Below are 17170 nucleotides of genomic sequence, written 5' to 3' on the forward strand. Positions count from 1 at the left end.
CCCTGAAAGATATTTTAGCGGATGAATATCTATTTGTTCTCCTGTATCTGTGGCAAGATATAACCATGGGAGACTGTTCAGGAGCAATTTTGCTCTATCTCAAAAGCTACATGATATTTTTGAGGCTAGTAATGTAGATAAAGTTTCTTAGATTAAAAACATTTTGTTCTGTTTATTCATGGGTTGATTTTCTTTTGTGTAGATTTGGTATTTACCAATTGATAGTTTTGACTATCTGTTTTTATCTTTTACTTTTGGCTTCTATTGTTCCAAACTCTATTACAAATCTAAATAGTTTTTTCCCATAGAAATAACTCATTTTCATCCCTTTGTGCACTATCTCTGGCTAGTTTTTTCAACCTTCCCTTCTGCTTCACCAAGTTCTCCTCTCAGTACAGTCTGCTGCTCATTCCTCCTCACAGATTTTATTTGAACAATTTCCTTTTTCTTCTTCATGAAATTTTACTTCTCTTGGCTTGTTCCTGTTATTTGAAATATATATTTGATAACCCAAATTAGATATTTCATAAAATGAGCTTTCTTTCTTGTAGTAAACCTATTTGGGGAAGCTGTTTCCTTCAGATAGTCTCCTTTTGACTCCAGCGTCACTTCTGTTTCTGTTCCTTGGAACCATCTGCTCCAGTTCAAAAAAACAAAAAACAAAACAAAACAAAAAAAAACCAAACAAACAAAAAATAAAACCAATCCGTCCATTTGCTATTTGTGTGGTTGCTGCCCCATGGCCTGCCTCATTCTTGTGAGTTGTGGGGTGTTAATGTTTTGTTTCCTTTCTTCAGGATCTTTTCTCCTCAAGTACCTTGTGGTATGGATGCCACAAATCGGCCCTCCATGTCACTTACAGTGAAGTATAAGTACTCACATTCCTAACGTGTGCATTTCTCTCATTTCCAGTGCTGGAACTGGCATAGTGGTTCTGCCATGCATTCCATAGCCATGCATTTGGCTCCTGGAGGTGGAAATAAGTTAGTTGGTGACAGTCCTGGGTTTCCTTTCCCCCTCAAACGCCACTGCCTTTACATTCTACGAAGCACTGTCTTCAGGTTTGGGTGGGGCTGTTCCCTCCAGCCTTTCCTTGCTGTTTCCTTGTCTGTCCAGGCTTTGATTTCTCCAGGATCCTATGCATAGCGAGACCTCCCTTTCCATGTATCTCTCACCTTCCTAACAGCACTAGCGCTTTCTTCTGCTGTCCGTTGTCATCTTCCACGTGAGGTCCCGAGGGTTGACAAATACTACTGTGAGGAAGACAGTAATGACCAAGATATTTGACTGCATTGAGCTGAGTATGTGTTTAGAAGGCAGTTCTTGTGAGGTCTGATGGAATATGCCAGTAGGATATGCTAAAGAGGTGGAGGCAGGAGAATCACAAGTTAGGAAATGCCTTTCTCCGTGGGGAAGGATCTTCCTCACTTACTGAAAGAATAGAAATGCTCCTGACACAATGAAAACTACTTTTCACATGAGTAATTTTATTCTGTTCAATCTGGTTGAATAAAGTATGCTATCCAAAAATTTATTTTTACTTTTTGTAACTCTGAAGCGACTGGAGAACCAAGAACCCAAAGTCATAGGGGTATTTAAAGCCTAGAAGAGTAGTTGGAGGTATCTTGTTCTAAAACAGTTTTAAAGCTTTTTCTTTGAATATATCTGTGTCTTTTATTTGTTATATTTCATGACTCTGGATGGCATACAGCATTTTAAAAATATGTTCCTGAAAAAGAAAATAAGCCCAGAATCAGTCAGGGTTGAACAGATTTTAGAGTTTCCCTTGCCTGCCCTTTGCCTGCATCTTACTTTTCGTCCTGCAAACTTTCTTCTTAGTAAAATTAAACTAACTGTCTCTTAAAGCAAGGGTAAAGCTTTTCAAGATGGCTGCCCGTGACTCTGCTCAACAAAGCAGCAGAGAGCCTAATGAGGATGGAGTAGATGAGGTTGTAAGTGCAGCACATTTGGAGACAGAACACCTGTGTCAGGTCATGGCCCAGATAGTAAAGGCTGCTGATGTCAATCCATCATCCATAACCAGACAAAGTGAGAAGTTCAATAACCAACAGGGTGGAGGCTCAAATACTATTCCCCTCCGTCCTCCCACTGCATGAAGAGGAAGAGAGCCTGGTTCCGTGTCCTCTCACCAGATGCATTCATGTAGAAGGGCAGAGCAACAGAGGCTACAGGAGGAGGGCGCTCTCTCTTTTATACTCCACCCTCTCGAACCCCTCACCCCCTATTCAGCTTTCGCTGTGCTTGTTTGATAGTCAACCAAAATAGAAAGATTCTGCTAAGAGCAGAATCTGATTTTACATTCTAAAATAACTCTTTGAAATTTCAGATGAGCTTGTGTCATCTGGTCTGGCTCAGCGCCATACAGACAAGGTCAGTGTCTAATGAGAACCTTTTATCCTGATTATTCCATCCATTATTATATGAAAAATGTTTGAAGGCAAAATGAACCACTTTACCCATGTTTCAAATTCATCTTTCAAATGTAAACACTATTCATGATCTGAGATTGACAAGCTTACATCTGCATAGCTCCAAAGATTGTCATTTTGGGTTAGAAAATATCTCATTAATCAGAATGTTAAATAATCCACAGTACTTATATAATGTGTTATTATTTATCAGCTTTGAGCGGCTCTATTTCCAAAGGCAGAAACAAAATAATTTCAACCAAGTGAACATAATATTAATGACAGCAGTATTATAAATAAATTTAAAATGCTGCCAGGAAGCATGTGATGAAGAAAAGGGGAATAATTCTGTGCTGTTTTTTTCCCTCTTCGATGTGCACAACATGCTGCTAGACTCTCATCCACACATTTAGTTTGAAAATTCTTCAAGATTTAAGCTACCCTCCTCTCAACAAAGGATGGTACTTAGTTTGGTGCAATTAAAAGATGTTTGCAGCTTCTGTAGGAATTCTACAGGAAGCCAAGAAAACCAGCAGTAAATCAAATAACTCAATGGAAAAGAAGCAGGCACTGTGTAGCTGGAACACTGGAAAGGGTGCCTGCCATTGTCTCGGTGACAGAAGCATGGTGGTGAGCCCACAGCACTGTGAACATCTATTCCAGGCTGCTTTACATAAGATCTCTCTTTGAATTAGGAGTTAGTCTAATATTGTGGGATATAACTTCACATTTCTTTTTGGAATCTGAGTTAGAGTCCATTTCTCTAAGCAGCTGTGTTGTCGTTGTTCAAAGGGGACAAGCTTGCTGGAACATAAAGAAAATGGAGATTCTCTGTGTGCTAGCTATCAATCTGTCCTCCTGGGCAGAGAGCATTGTTTCCAGTTGGAGATGTTCTGTTTAACACAAGCAGACAGAATATGTGATGGGAACGAACGGCCTTTTATGTAATTGATAACATTAATGATTAAGGTCTATTCAGCTGAGGTACCCACCTGAGAAACGGGTTCTCTTTTATGATGAAGCATGCCACTAAGATGTAAGGAAATTAGCTTGGAATTTTAGGATTTTCTCCAGTACTGTTACTATTATAAGGGCAGATGTTATATAACAATCAAATGACAAGTGTATAAATAGGAATAAATCACATAGACTGATCCTAAGATGACTCCTGGTTTTATTTTATTTTTATTTTATGTGTATGAGTGTTTTGCCTATGTGTATGTATATACACCACATGTGTGCTTGGTGCTCGTGGGAACCAGAAAAGGGCATTGGATTCCCCAGAACTGTAGTTACAGAGGGTCATGATCCAACCATGTAAGTGTTGGCAACTTAACACTGGTTCTCTACAGGTCATTTTAACCACTTAGCTCTCTTACATACCCCAGCTTCCAGGAATTTTTAACTGTGGTTTGTAGCAGTTTCTTGAAGTCCTCAACACCATTTTATATAGATTGAACGCAAAGCCAAACTAATTTCAAGGAGTGCTTTTGTTGTTGTTGTTTTGTAGAGAAAAACCTCTTAAAAGCAGATTCTAAATTTCAAATGTAAAAGCAAAGGAACCAGTGTAAGGAAAAACAATTTTGCAAACAAACTAACAAACAAAAGCAAGCTGAACGATGTGCAGTCCTATTCAAGAATTATTGTAAACACAAAACACCCAAGGCAGCATGGCCTTGGGAGAAGGCAGACACATACATCAACAGCACAGAATTAAATCAGAAGTGGGCATAGATACATTAGAACAATTGGTTTTTTTTTTTAAATAGTGCAACATCAGTTACTCTACTGGTTATTTTCATCAAGTGATAATGATAAAAGATTGGGGTATTTAAATCTGAGCTTTGACTCACACGTCATACTTGAAGCAAAAATTATGCCCAAATCATTACAGAGAAATAGGAAATATAAAACTGTTGAATTTCTATGACAAAAAAATGTATATGACATTGAACCTGGCAGCTTTCTTAGACATAATACTCAAAATACCAACAGCAAAAAAGACAATTCACAATTCTTCAGTGTGAAAACTTATTTGGTAAAAGACAATGTCAGGAAAATTAAAAGCTCCAGGCTTCATCACAATATTACAAAAATGCATATTTAATAAACTTCCATCTACAGCCAGGTGGTGGTGGCACACACCTTTAATCCCAGCACTGGGGAGGCAAAGGCAGGTGGATTTCTGTGAAGTTGAGGCCAACCTAGTTCTAGGACAGCCAGGAGTACACAGAAAAACACACAAACAAACAAAAACTTCCTTCCAGAACAAAAAAGAACTCTCAAAACACAGTAAGAAAAACTAAGACATTGCCTGTTCTTATTTGATTTTCTTTCTTTCTTTCATTTTTTTTGGTTAGAGTTTCGTGTAGTCCAGGCTAGCCTTGAACTTCTGATTCTTCTTCTGCCTCTACCTGCCCAGCTCTAGCATTAAAGATTGTAGCCCCACACTTGAGGATTCATTTTAAAAGAGGCAGAAAAAAAAAAAACCATACAAACACATCATCAAGGAAGACACACAGGTCCCAGACATGCACATGCAATAATGCTCATCATCATTAGTCATCAGAGAGATGTAGGCTGAAACTACAGTAAAATGTCACTATGCATGTGCCAATGTGTCAGGTTCTATCATCTATCTATATTATCTAGCACTTTACCAGAACACATAAGATTTAAAAGGACTGGCAAGGCTAAGTGTAAGTGAGCATGCTGACCAAATAGATTGCTGCATGTTTCTGGGGGGAATATAAAGGGATACAGCTACTGTGGATGACAACTGGCTCATCCTTATACATTAACAACTGACTTAGCTACCCTCCTGCAGGTATTTACCCAAGGGAAATAAAGGCTCATGTTTACACAAAAACCTGTATATTGATGTTTATAGTCTTTTTACACACACATACACTCTCTCTCTCTCTCTCTCTCTCTCTCTCTCTCTCTCTCACACACACACACACACACACACACACACACACACACGAGGGAGGCAGGTACTACATGCAGTTCTTTAGCTGCTGCATGGATGAGCAGATTGAAGCATCCATGTAATGAAATTCTACTCAACAATGGAAATGAATGCACTCTAAGTTCACCAAATGATATAGATGACTTACATGTATTTTGTTAAGTGATAGGAGACAGATTCCCAAGATGCCATCATATCGTTTGATTTATATGAAAAGGACAAAAACAATGGGGATAGAAAACAAATTAATGGTGACCAGGGTTTAGTGTTGAGGACAGAGTGGTTACAAAGGGCTGTCAGGGAGTCCATTGGTTGTGGTTTTAATAGTTTCACAGCTGTAGACACAGAAGACATTAGAGAAATCTGGAAATCATTCCCAAGGCATTCTCCAGCATTGTTTTGTCTCTTACAATAAAAGCAAACTTTATTTTATGATATGTTTTCATATATGAGAGCTTAAGCCCTAAATGAAGCAAAACTGTCTTTTATAAAAAGACAAGCTAATAAGAGAAGTCTACATGACCCCTGAAACATGCTTTTCTTTCCCCCAACATTTGGAATTATGACAGCCCCTTGCCTCCAGCACCTCAGCTGTGTGCTGAGGATGTGGACAGATTATTAATAAGAGCACTCTCATTTTGTTTTCAAACCCACAGAATACTGGGTGAAAAAAAACAGCCTTGTTGAAAGAATATTATACATCTTTCACACCATAGTTGGAGGTTTCTGACAGCTAGATCCAGAAAAGTACAACACCGTGTGGTCGGTGTCAAACAGAAACCATCTCTATACAAAATCAAGACTCAGAATCTCCTTCTCCCCAGAGTCTCCCAGACTAATACATCAAACATGTCCCTGGAAAAGACAATTCAGTTTTTTTTTTCCTTGCAGGGTTCAGATGCAGTTAAGTATAAAGAAATGCTACTGCTGTTGCTGTGCTTACAGTGGTGACAATCTAAAAAGTTTTCATGACAGTAGAAATGACATTTTGGACATACTATATATAGAGACAGAAGTGTACAATTTAGAGTCTGCAATAGAGCGTGACTCAGTCTGCTTTTTCTCACACTTTGTATTGTCTCTTGGCACTGTTGTGTGTCTTAAAGCACACACCAGTTCTGCCAGCAGCAGACCTCCTGAGCCGATCCTCATTATCACCATGGCATTGAATCAAACCCCCATCCCATTCTCTCTGCTTTTCTGTAATCTATCTAAAGCTTTACATCAATGCCATGTTAGCGAACTAGGGTACTCCTTGCTTAGGAATTTGCTTCAGGGCATGGGAAATATATAATGCAGGAAAGCCAGTGCCTATGAATACATCCTCAAAGAGATGCTCCTATCAGCTGCACCCCTGACATTAACCAACATCAGGGAAAAGCATCTTCTTCTGTTGGGGCAAGAATTCTCTAAGTAAATAATGTTCATTTTCCCATCCTTCTAGGAAATCTTCCATCTTGCCTTGCAGGAATGGAAAGAAACCTGACTTTTCTTTCATCTAAAAGGCCATGCATGTCTCCGTCATCCTGACTGCTTTTGGAATAATGGAAACATTGCTGAGTGTGGAAAATATCCTGCAGGCATGATGGTTCCTGGCAGTGAAGGAAGCAGAAAAAGGGATGGAGGAGGAATGGCAACTGAAGGTACAGACACAAGGTGGGCAGAAGCAGCTGAGGGAGCTGGGGGGCAGGGCTGTGTGGAGAGACATTAAATCTGGTGACATTGTATGATTATACAAAATGAAATTATATGAACATATTATATATTACACATGTTTTCCTGATTTATCAGTTCTTTGAGAATTCTGTACAGTGTATTTTTTTCTTATTCACTGCCCTCTCAGCTCCTGTTAGATCTGCCTCCCCTTCCATAGTTCTCCACATCTGTGTCCGCTTTTCATCATTTAAAAAATTTCATCAAGTTCACTTCCCTTGAATGTATACTCTTGCTTGTGTACCTTCCACTGTAGTATGGTTGACCAACTACAGACCATACCCTTAAAGAAAATAAACTCACAGTGTCCCGGCATCTATCAACTACTAATATCTCCTCAATGAGTGGTGGGACTTCATACCCAGGTCCTCTCTCCATGGTGGGATTTTGTCTGGCTTGAGTGTGAGCAGATCTTGTGCTGTGAGTTCTTTCATGCATCTGCCCCCACTGTCTGGGAAACAATGTCCTCATAACCATTCACCACCTCTGATTCTTAAAGTCTTCCCATTCCTTTCTAGACAGAGTCACTTAGACTTGCTTGAAGGGGTGTGATATAGATGCTGAACCTAAGACTGAGAATTCTGTAGTCTCTAGGACTCTTCCTCTTAACCAGTTGTGGTTCTCCATGTTAATCCCTTCTATTGAAAAAAAAAGCCTCTCTGATGAGGGTGGAGAGATGCCCTAATCAATGGTAAATCATTGACAGTAGGTATTTTGCATCTTAATGTTTTCTTCATTAAATATGCTATAAGCATTTCAAATGTTTATTATTTAGACTGGTCAGTTTATGCTACAGTAAAACAACCTCAAATTCTAGACGTTTTAATAGTATAACCATACACTTAATGCTTGTATTACATAGTCCAAGTAGGTAAAGAGAAAGTTCTGTGTTACACATCAAGAAGAACCCAGGCTGATGGAGGCTCTGAAATGTTACAGCTGAAGTATTTGGAATCCCCAGTGTCCTTAAGTGTAAGAAAAGAGAAGAACTAGATTGGACAATCCCATAAGGGTTGTTGGTTGTCTCCAGTTGAACGTAGCATTAGTTACTTCATTTCGCTGAGCTGATTGAGATATAAATTCACTTAAATACAAGAAAATTGCAAAATTAAAGGGGCAAGTGAAACACTTGATAGATGTTGCTGACTTTGCCTCATTAGGAAATGTGGATCTAACTAATAATTTTTACTGGCTAAATTTTTAAAACTGAAATGCCAAAATATAGTTATAATTATACTTATAATTTTTATAGTTATTTTCTGTTTATTCACTGCTCTAAATGATTGTAACAAATATCCCTCTGTCTAAATGATTGATTACTTTTTAAATTATTTCTTTAAGATAGATGAATTTAAAAACATTTTAATTGCTACATCAAGAAATTTATATATATTTAAGCTTTCATAATGTCCACATATTATCTAGAGTGGATTACTGAAGGCAGGAGTATGGACACAGATGAAAATGACTGACAAACTGCCAATACACGTGGACAGTTTCAAATTTCCTGATTCACTGAGAAGTCTGTCAGATACACTAGGCCTATAATCTGAAGATGGATGCCCCAACATTACAGAAGAACACTGGATGACTGTCCAGGCAGCCAGATGTCTGCGTCAATTCTGGAGTTTATATATTATCCTTCTGAGGTCTTTGATGGAACTGAAGACATAGTTATGACTGTGGTTTTCCTTTGTTATGATAAAAGATGTTGCATTTAAGACTTTAGACTCACAAAGATCGGATAGATGTTAGAATATTTTCTTTAAAGTTTGCTAAATGGTAACGAACTAAATATTGTTAACTATAGTTCTTACTTGATAACTGCTTTTATATAATAAAAATACTGTTATATGCATACAATAACTAAGTTAATATATTTTTAGTCACTTTGTCCTAAACATTACTAAGATTCAAAAAATTGTATCAGCTATAAACAGATTCAGAATTTGGGGAAGTCTACAATTATATTGTAGTCCTAAGGTCTGTTAGTTGTATAAATTAAAGTATATTGAAATATTCATAGGCCAATCCGTGATTAAACCATTATCTTATGAAAGAAAAGCTTATTCACTGGTCAAATTTCAAAAAGTCACGATGGACAGATATATGACCTTTACCATAGTGAGCAAAATGAACAAATTGGCTCAGGATCATTGATAAATGTCTGATGATACATGTTACTAAACTGACAAGCACCACTGTTTTGTTTTGAAGAGAGGGGAAGGAAGGAGAGAGAGAAAAGAAGGATGGCAGAGAGGGAGGGAAGAAGACAGGGGAGAATTGGTCCCTGTCTTCTCTCCTTCTCTCTCTCTCTCTCTCCTCTCTCTCTCTCTCTCTCTCTCTCTCTCTCTCTCTCTTTCTCTCCCTCCCTCCCTCCCTCCCTCCTTCCCTCCTTCCTTCTCTCTGTCCCTTCCTCCTTTTCCATTCTTTCCTCCCTCCTGTGATTACAAGCTGAGAAGAATGATCTATTTCATGTAATTTTTTCTGTGGTGTATTTATATTTTTTTGTTCACATTTTGATTTTTATCTAATCAGGATGGCTTTTATAGTCACTATTTCCAGGAAGCAGTCATAACTCTTATTTACTGTCTTAGTTACTGTGACCACTTCCGTGTCAACACTTGGAGGACAGGTGAAAGCTCAGGAAAGAAGTCTTAGAAACAATAGCAGACAACTGTCATCATGGGGCAGTGCAGAGGATCATGCTATGTGGAAAAGTGTCATCCAAAGTCCTGACTGTGGGAGAAATTAGACTGTGTAAACAAAGTCTGGGGAAGGCTTTATCCAATTTATTTGATTATATTTTCCTTTTCATGTACACTCAAGAGTGATAAAATGAACTTCTGTGTCTATGTGTTCTGTTTGTATTGAATGGCAGCATTTTTCTCCTTTAGAATTGATGACAAATTAAGTAAGAAAAATGATTTATGGGGAATTAAAGATCACAAAGACTTAAGGCCTTGAAGGGGAGACTAAGAAACAAATGTTAGGATAATGGACAGTGACCATGGGGTGACTGATGGAAGCCAGCTGGCTCTCTCTCTCTCTCTTTTTTTTTTATAGTTGCTACTCCCAGTATCCTTGTCCTGTTTGTACTGCAGCAGATGCTGAAGCCCATCTTGGGAAGAAATGGTACACACTGACAAAGAGACACTGACACAGAGCCAAGCATCCAATGCTGGTGGTAGGGCCTCCTGAAGAACTTCAGATATCATACTTTATTTCAGGACCTTCACTTCTTTATAAATTTCAAGTTAGGCCTAGAGATTCCTAGGATTTTGAAGAAGGAAGTTATAGATGATAATATTAGAAGAGCAGGGAGAAGGACAAGAATGAAGAGAGTTGAGCATGTTGGCACATACCTGTAGTCGATCACGAAAAGGAGCTGAAGCATGAGGATTATGAGTCCAAGCGCAGCCTGGGCTTTGTACCTTGACCCTGTCTTCAAACAAACATTGTGCCCCCATCCAAGAAAAAAAGAAATAGAAGACAAACTTGAAGAGGGTCTTGCAGCATTATGACTTAAGTGAATTTATAGAATCTGTGTGTGCTGTAGAAGATTGCTAGAGCCCTCTACCGTAAGTTCATTCAAATTTGGAATGAAGTAGAAAATTGAGAACACCCTTTACAGAAAATAAAAATAAACATTTTTAAAAATGTGTGTGCATTGGGCCATAGGCCACATGCTCACACTCACTTGTAAGGAGAAAATTCCAGGAGTATTGTGATGGACTCAGAAGCCTGGTGTGCAGATCTGAGTGTCAGATCTGCTGTTTGGTAGCTGTAGCAACTGTGTATCTACAATTAAGTTAGTTAAACTCTCAGCTGCCCAGTTTCCTCATCTTTAAAATGAAGAACATCAAGCTAAAACTAGTATTTCTATGGATCATCAAATGAAGAAATAAAGACTGGGATGAATAGGGGAATTGGTATGGTGTGGTGTGGTAAAGCTCGAGTTTTAGGTAAGAGACATAAGGCATGGAGAAACTATGGTCTATGGGAGCACATAGCAGGCATGAGATTTATCTTAGTCTTTCTGATACCTGGTCCTCTCACCTTGCTAAAGTCATAGGCACTGAATTTGTGGTAAGCAACACAGCAGCCCAGGTGCATAACACAGATTGGAAAACAGAAAAAGTATTCATGCTTAGATCTTAAACTACTGTGGTCTGTCACAAGAAGTGACAAACATGGGTAATATTTGTGTGTGTGTCAATTTACATTTAATATATCTGTGTGTACATCTATCATAGTGTATTTCAAGCAAAGCAAATAAACCTAAGTATTTAAAATGTCTGACACATCTCAACAAAGTCAGAACAGATCTCATGCGGGTAATATTTACAAACATTTATAAGACAAATAATAGTGTTTGGAATATATAAGGAACTCCAAATGAGTATGACAAGACAACATCTAAAGGAATACTGGAGAAGACACATGAAAGGACAATTTACAAACTAGGAAGCCAACCCTGAAAAGAAGCCCAGGCTTGGTAATAGTTAAGGAAGTTCACACAGGCAGGAGATTGCATTACATAGCCATGAGAATGATAAAAAGGTCTACCATGCAGTGTTTAGTGCACTGTATGGCAAAGATGAATGTGCACACATTGTATCCAGAAATGCCTCCTGGAGGGAAGAGACACCATGTAGATTTCCTGCAAGTGTGCAGAAGTATATGGGAGGAGATCCACACACGTTGCATAAAATGGTATTAAAAAAAGTCTAATAGGAGATTATAGAAACAGATTCGTCAGTTACACAGTGAATGTTGTCTAAGAAGCTGCTAAAGTGAACAAAGTAGTTCCATATGTACAATTTAGGACAACCTAAACAGTGTTGAAGCATATGGGCAAAATGAATACAGTCAGAAATAACATTCAAAGAAATGTACATACTCTCCTACATAGAAGATTGAGAGAGAGAGAGAGAGAGAGAGAGAGAGAGAGAGAGAGAGAGAGAGAGAGAAAGAGAGAGAGAGATTGCTGGGAAGGAGGGATATACATAGTTCTAAGTTCATCTATGTTCCATTTTCTGAGCCAAACTGACAAAGTGACAGCATCTGTGGATTCTGAATAATGGGTAGTACTATTGCTGGCATTGGCATCCAAGGTGAGTCATTGCAATGGGAGTATGGAACCCTTCTCCAACAGAGGAGTGTCTTTATGTCGCCAGACTATCCAACTTACCTAGAAGTTCCTTCAACCAGTTAACATTCTATTTAAGGTACTTGATTTTTTTTCATAATATATTTTACTGGATTCCCCATTACTATTCACGGACTATTTACTCAAATATGTGCATCCAATGGAAATTGAAATATAAGCCACTCCAGGACACTTGATTTGAGAAAGGTTATCAGCTACAGGAATTCTCCTTGGCAATCACAACTTAGGAATCTATAGTTTCTTTTGGAATAGGACTTTGTAGGCAAATTGGTCTGTTTGTGTATTGTTTACTTCTTCCTTTTAATTAACCATCTATAAGAAAATCTTTAATTTTTTTCCATTTTATTGAAAATAATTTTTATTCTCACATAATAAGGTCCTGATTATGGTTTCCAATCCCTCTACTCCTAATTATTCCCCACCTCCCCATCCATCTGGATTCACTCCCTATCTGTATCTCATTAGAAAGCAAACAGGCTTCTAAGGGATAATAATGAAATAAAATAAAATGCAACAAAAAGATAAAACAGAGTCTAACACATCAGAATAAGACAAAACAAAAACTGAAGGAAAAGAGCCAAAGAAAATTCACAAGAAACAGAGATCCACTTGTCCTCACACTCAGGAATCCCACAAAAACATTAAATTGGGAGCCATAATATACACACAAAACCTGCAGGGTTAAAAGAGAGAAGAAAAGGATCTATGAATAAAATAAAGATTAAAAATAAAAAATAAGGAAAAATTTAAAATAGGAAAAGGTAAAGTCCTTACATAACATTATGAGACAAGGAATTACAAAAGATGTTATTGTGTTCCTTTTCTGTTAACTATCTACTGCTGGGCATGTGGCCTACACTTAGGGTAGTTGGTTTCTTAATGAGACTCCCTTGAAGGAAACTGTTTTTACTTGTAAGTGGTTATCAGTTGGAGATTGCTCCTTGGCAAAGGGGGTATGTGTCCACTTCTCCTTCCAGCTCCAGTACCCTGTCTTAGTCAACATTCTATGGCTGTAAAGAGACCATGACCACAGCACCTCTTATGAAAGAAAGCATTTAATTGAGGCTTGCTTATAGTTTTAGAGTTTAGTCCATTATCATCATGGACTAACTCATGGACCTGAACAGGAGCATGGCACTGTTCAGGCAGACTTGGGGCTGGAGAAGGAGTTTAGAGTTCTCTATCTCCATCTGCAGGCAGCAGGCAGAGAGAGACACTGGGCCTGGCTTGAGCATCTGAAACCCTAAATCCCACTGCCAGTGGCACACGTCCTCCAACAAGGCCACCCATATTCGAATAAGGCCATACCTCCTAATCACTGTTAAGTAGCACCTCTTCCTGAAAACCAAGCATTCACATATGTGGCCATATGGGGGCCATTCTTATTCAATCTACCATAGACCCCATCTGATGCAGACCCATGCAGGCCCTGTGAATGCTATGCTACCTCGGTTTCTGTGAGTTCATGTGTGTGTCGATCTTGTTGGTGGAGAGGGCTTTGTTTTCTTGGTGTCCTCTTACACCCTTCTCACCTCCTCTTCTCTGGGGTTTACTCATCCCTGAGGGGAAATGAAGACACACCCTGTTTATGGCTGAGTGTTCCGAGTTCTCTCATTCTCTGCATAATGTCTGGCTGTGGGTCCCTGTATTTGTTCCCATCTGCTGCAGGAAGAAGTTTCACTGATCATGGATGAGCAAGGTTCTGATCTATGAATGTGGAGATGCTATTAGGAGTCATATTATTGCTATGTTTTTGTTTTGGTTTGTGGGTATTTTGTTTTGTTTCTTGACTTTTTAAAAAAACAATAGTATTTGGAAAAAAAATAAAAAAAAACAATAGTATTTGGTTTTACCCTAAGTCTCTGGGATATCAAGTCTCAGGTTCTTGATCACCAAAACAGTGTTGAGTATGTTCCATCTTGTGGAGTGGGCCTTTAGTCAAACAAGTTATTAGTTTTTACTCCCATAAGCTTTGGCCACTGTTGCCATAGCATATCTTGCAGGCAGGACACCATGTCTATGCAAGCATCATGGCTGAGTTAGTGTTTACATTCCTCCTTTAGTTGCATGCAGAATAGATTTCTCTACTAAAAATACTAGGGGTGAAAGCTCTATGAAGATACCAGCTCAGCTTTTTCATGTTCAATGAGCTGTGTAGGTGTTGTCTTCCACAATGGGGCCTTGGTATCAATTTGTATTTGGGATGATTTTGACTTTCTCTTGACTGTGTAAACTTTCCACACTGCGTAACTGTGGAGTATTTCCAACATTCTCATCTCCTTCATATTGACTTACTTTGTTCCCTACCAGGAATACATCCCACAGTGACATTTAAATATTACGTGGGCTCACTTGATCCATTGTGTAGAAAGCCTTGCTAAGCCTTAGTAACATTTTCATCTCTGTTCTGCTGTCATGGTGAGTGGTGCTGACATGCTTAGGAAGTTTGTGGTCTTTCCCGGAACCTGCTTTTTTTCGAAAATGCAATTAAATTTTTCACACTTGAACTCTAACATTTCTCTCATAACTGAGTGAAGCTCACAACACATTTTAAATATTTCTGAGGCTGGGCATATGTTCCTGTTTATCCAACATGAAACTGGGGCCTCTTTGAACTTTCATCTTTTGATAATGTGCTTCGTATTTTAATGCCATAACACTGGAAGGTTGGAGCTCTTTGGAGGCTCTCCCTCTTTCCAAAGGATTTTTCTCCTTACTCATTTTTTAAACAGCTGTCTAAGGAATGTAGTAGACGAATGACTTGTTGGTCAATGCCAAAAAGCTTTAGGGTGCCCTCCACTTTCTCAGCAGGGAATTTCCTAAGCATTCTTATCTTACACATGTTTAAATTCCTATCCTCCCTCCTTGTGTATTTAATGAGCCATTGTTGCTTCAGGAGCTCCATTTATGCCAGATGGCTTTGCACTTTGAGTTGAACCCCTGAATTTTTCCCAACCCTTCTTTCCACTCTGTTTTCCCACTGCTATTGTTTCTCACAGCCCTGGTGAGGTTAGCATATTACAGCCTCACCTCTCTCGGGAACTAACGTGAGATGAGTGCAGGTTAAAACTTCTAAAATGCTAAAAGCCATCTATAGCAAGGTTGACTTCTTTTTATGTCATTTTCTTTCTTTCTTTTTTCCCCCCTTATCTGGCTCAGAACAACCTGACGATGACTTTTCCTTGGCTCTTTAACACCTCCTTTGCACACCACAAGAACATCATCCAGGATGCATTTGGCCCCTATCTGTCATGAAAGCTTGGTGAGATATTTCTCTGGAGCTCCTCCAGCACTGAAGGAACCACATGGCATCCTTTTACACCTCCAGGAAAGAAGGGTGGAATTCAAAGAACCTCCCTCGCTGACTGCTTCCTTGATTGGCTCCAAAATACCAGCTTTACTTAAGTGTTGGCTCCTTATGCTCAGAAAATATTACCTTCCCAGTTCCTCCTTTTGCAGATACACTTTGATCTATGTTATTCTACTCACTTGTTCTTCTTACAACACTAGTTATTATTCAGTGCATGAAGTAGTAACGTCGTTCAAGAGCCACTAATTATTTGCCATTGAAAAACAAAATTGGCATTGTCTAAAAGATTAGAATGTATGATTTCTAATAACCTTTGCCACTATAACACCTCATGCAACCTGATTGTCTTTAGATATAACATGTTGTCAGAACAATTTTCTCATTAAAATATTTTTCATATGTTTTGATCATTCTTTTCCTCTCTCCCAACTTCTCCCAGACCCCCCCTCACATCCCTACCTACCTAATGTCATCAAAAACAAAAATGAAAATCAAAACAAACAAACAAACAAACATCCCAGCAAGACAAAATAATTACCAAAATGAAACAAAAGGTGAGCCTCTCCAAGCACACGCCATGGGGTCTGTTTTGTGTGGGCCAGACAGTACTGGCCATGGACTCTGCCCTCAAGTGCCGTTGATATACTTGTGTCATAACACTGGAGAAAAATGACATTCCTTTTCCCTGTGGGTGTCAATTACAAATAGCTTCTTGGTTATGGGTGGGACTTTATGTCTATTTCCCCTTTTTCGTGCTAAGGTTTTTATTTATTTATTTATTTATTTTGCAGTCTGAAGTTGGTCTTTCATGTGTTGTCACAGCCTTTGTGAGTTCCTATGTGCATCAGTTCTGTTGTTTCTTAAACACACCGTTTCCTAGGTCATCCATCACCTTTGGCTCTTGTGATCTTTCCACTTCCTCTTCTAAAGAGCTCCGCAAATTCTTAAGGCAAGAGTTAGATAAAGACATTCCAGTTAGGACTAAGTGCCCAGAGTCTTTCACTCTTTGCACACTGTCCAGCTGTGGGTGCCTTGCTAATTCCCATCTACTGCAAGAAGAAGGTTCTCTGATGAAGGCTGGGGGAGGCACTCATCTGTGGGTACAGCAATGTGTCATTAGAGTCATTTTACTGCTATGTTCCTTTAGCTCAATAGTAGTAGGTAGGTTTTCCTCCTAGGCCTATGACCTATCTAGTCTATTAATTATTCTCAAGTCCTTCATTATAAGAACAATTTATTAATTCAAATGGTGACATGAACATTACTCAGCTATGTTTGTTCATGATTGGACAAACATGAACCTCTCAGCTATTCTGTTTATCTATATTTAAAAGTTTATTGTCTGTGTACCTTTTGTCAATGATTTTGCCCATGGAAAAGGGAGGCACAATTAATTAGCTTAGTATACACACTACCAACTAAACAAATGGGCCTTCTAGAACATTCTTATGGTGTCTATTGCTGGGATGAAACGTCATAACTCAAAAGGAAGTTGGAGAGGAAAAGGACATTGTAGTCCATCCTTGAAGGAAGCCAGGACAGGAACTCAAACAGTTCAGGAACCTGGAGGCAGG

Source organism: Cricetulus griseus, chromosome 5, assembly GCF_003668045.3.
Source record: "Cricetulus griseus strain 17A/GY chromosome 5, alternate assembly CriGri-PICRH-1.0, whole genome shotgun sequence".
NCBI lineage: Eukaryota > Metazoa > Chordata > Mammalia > Rodentia > Cricetidae > Cricetulus > Cricetulus griseus.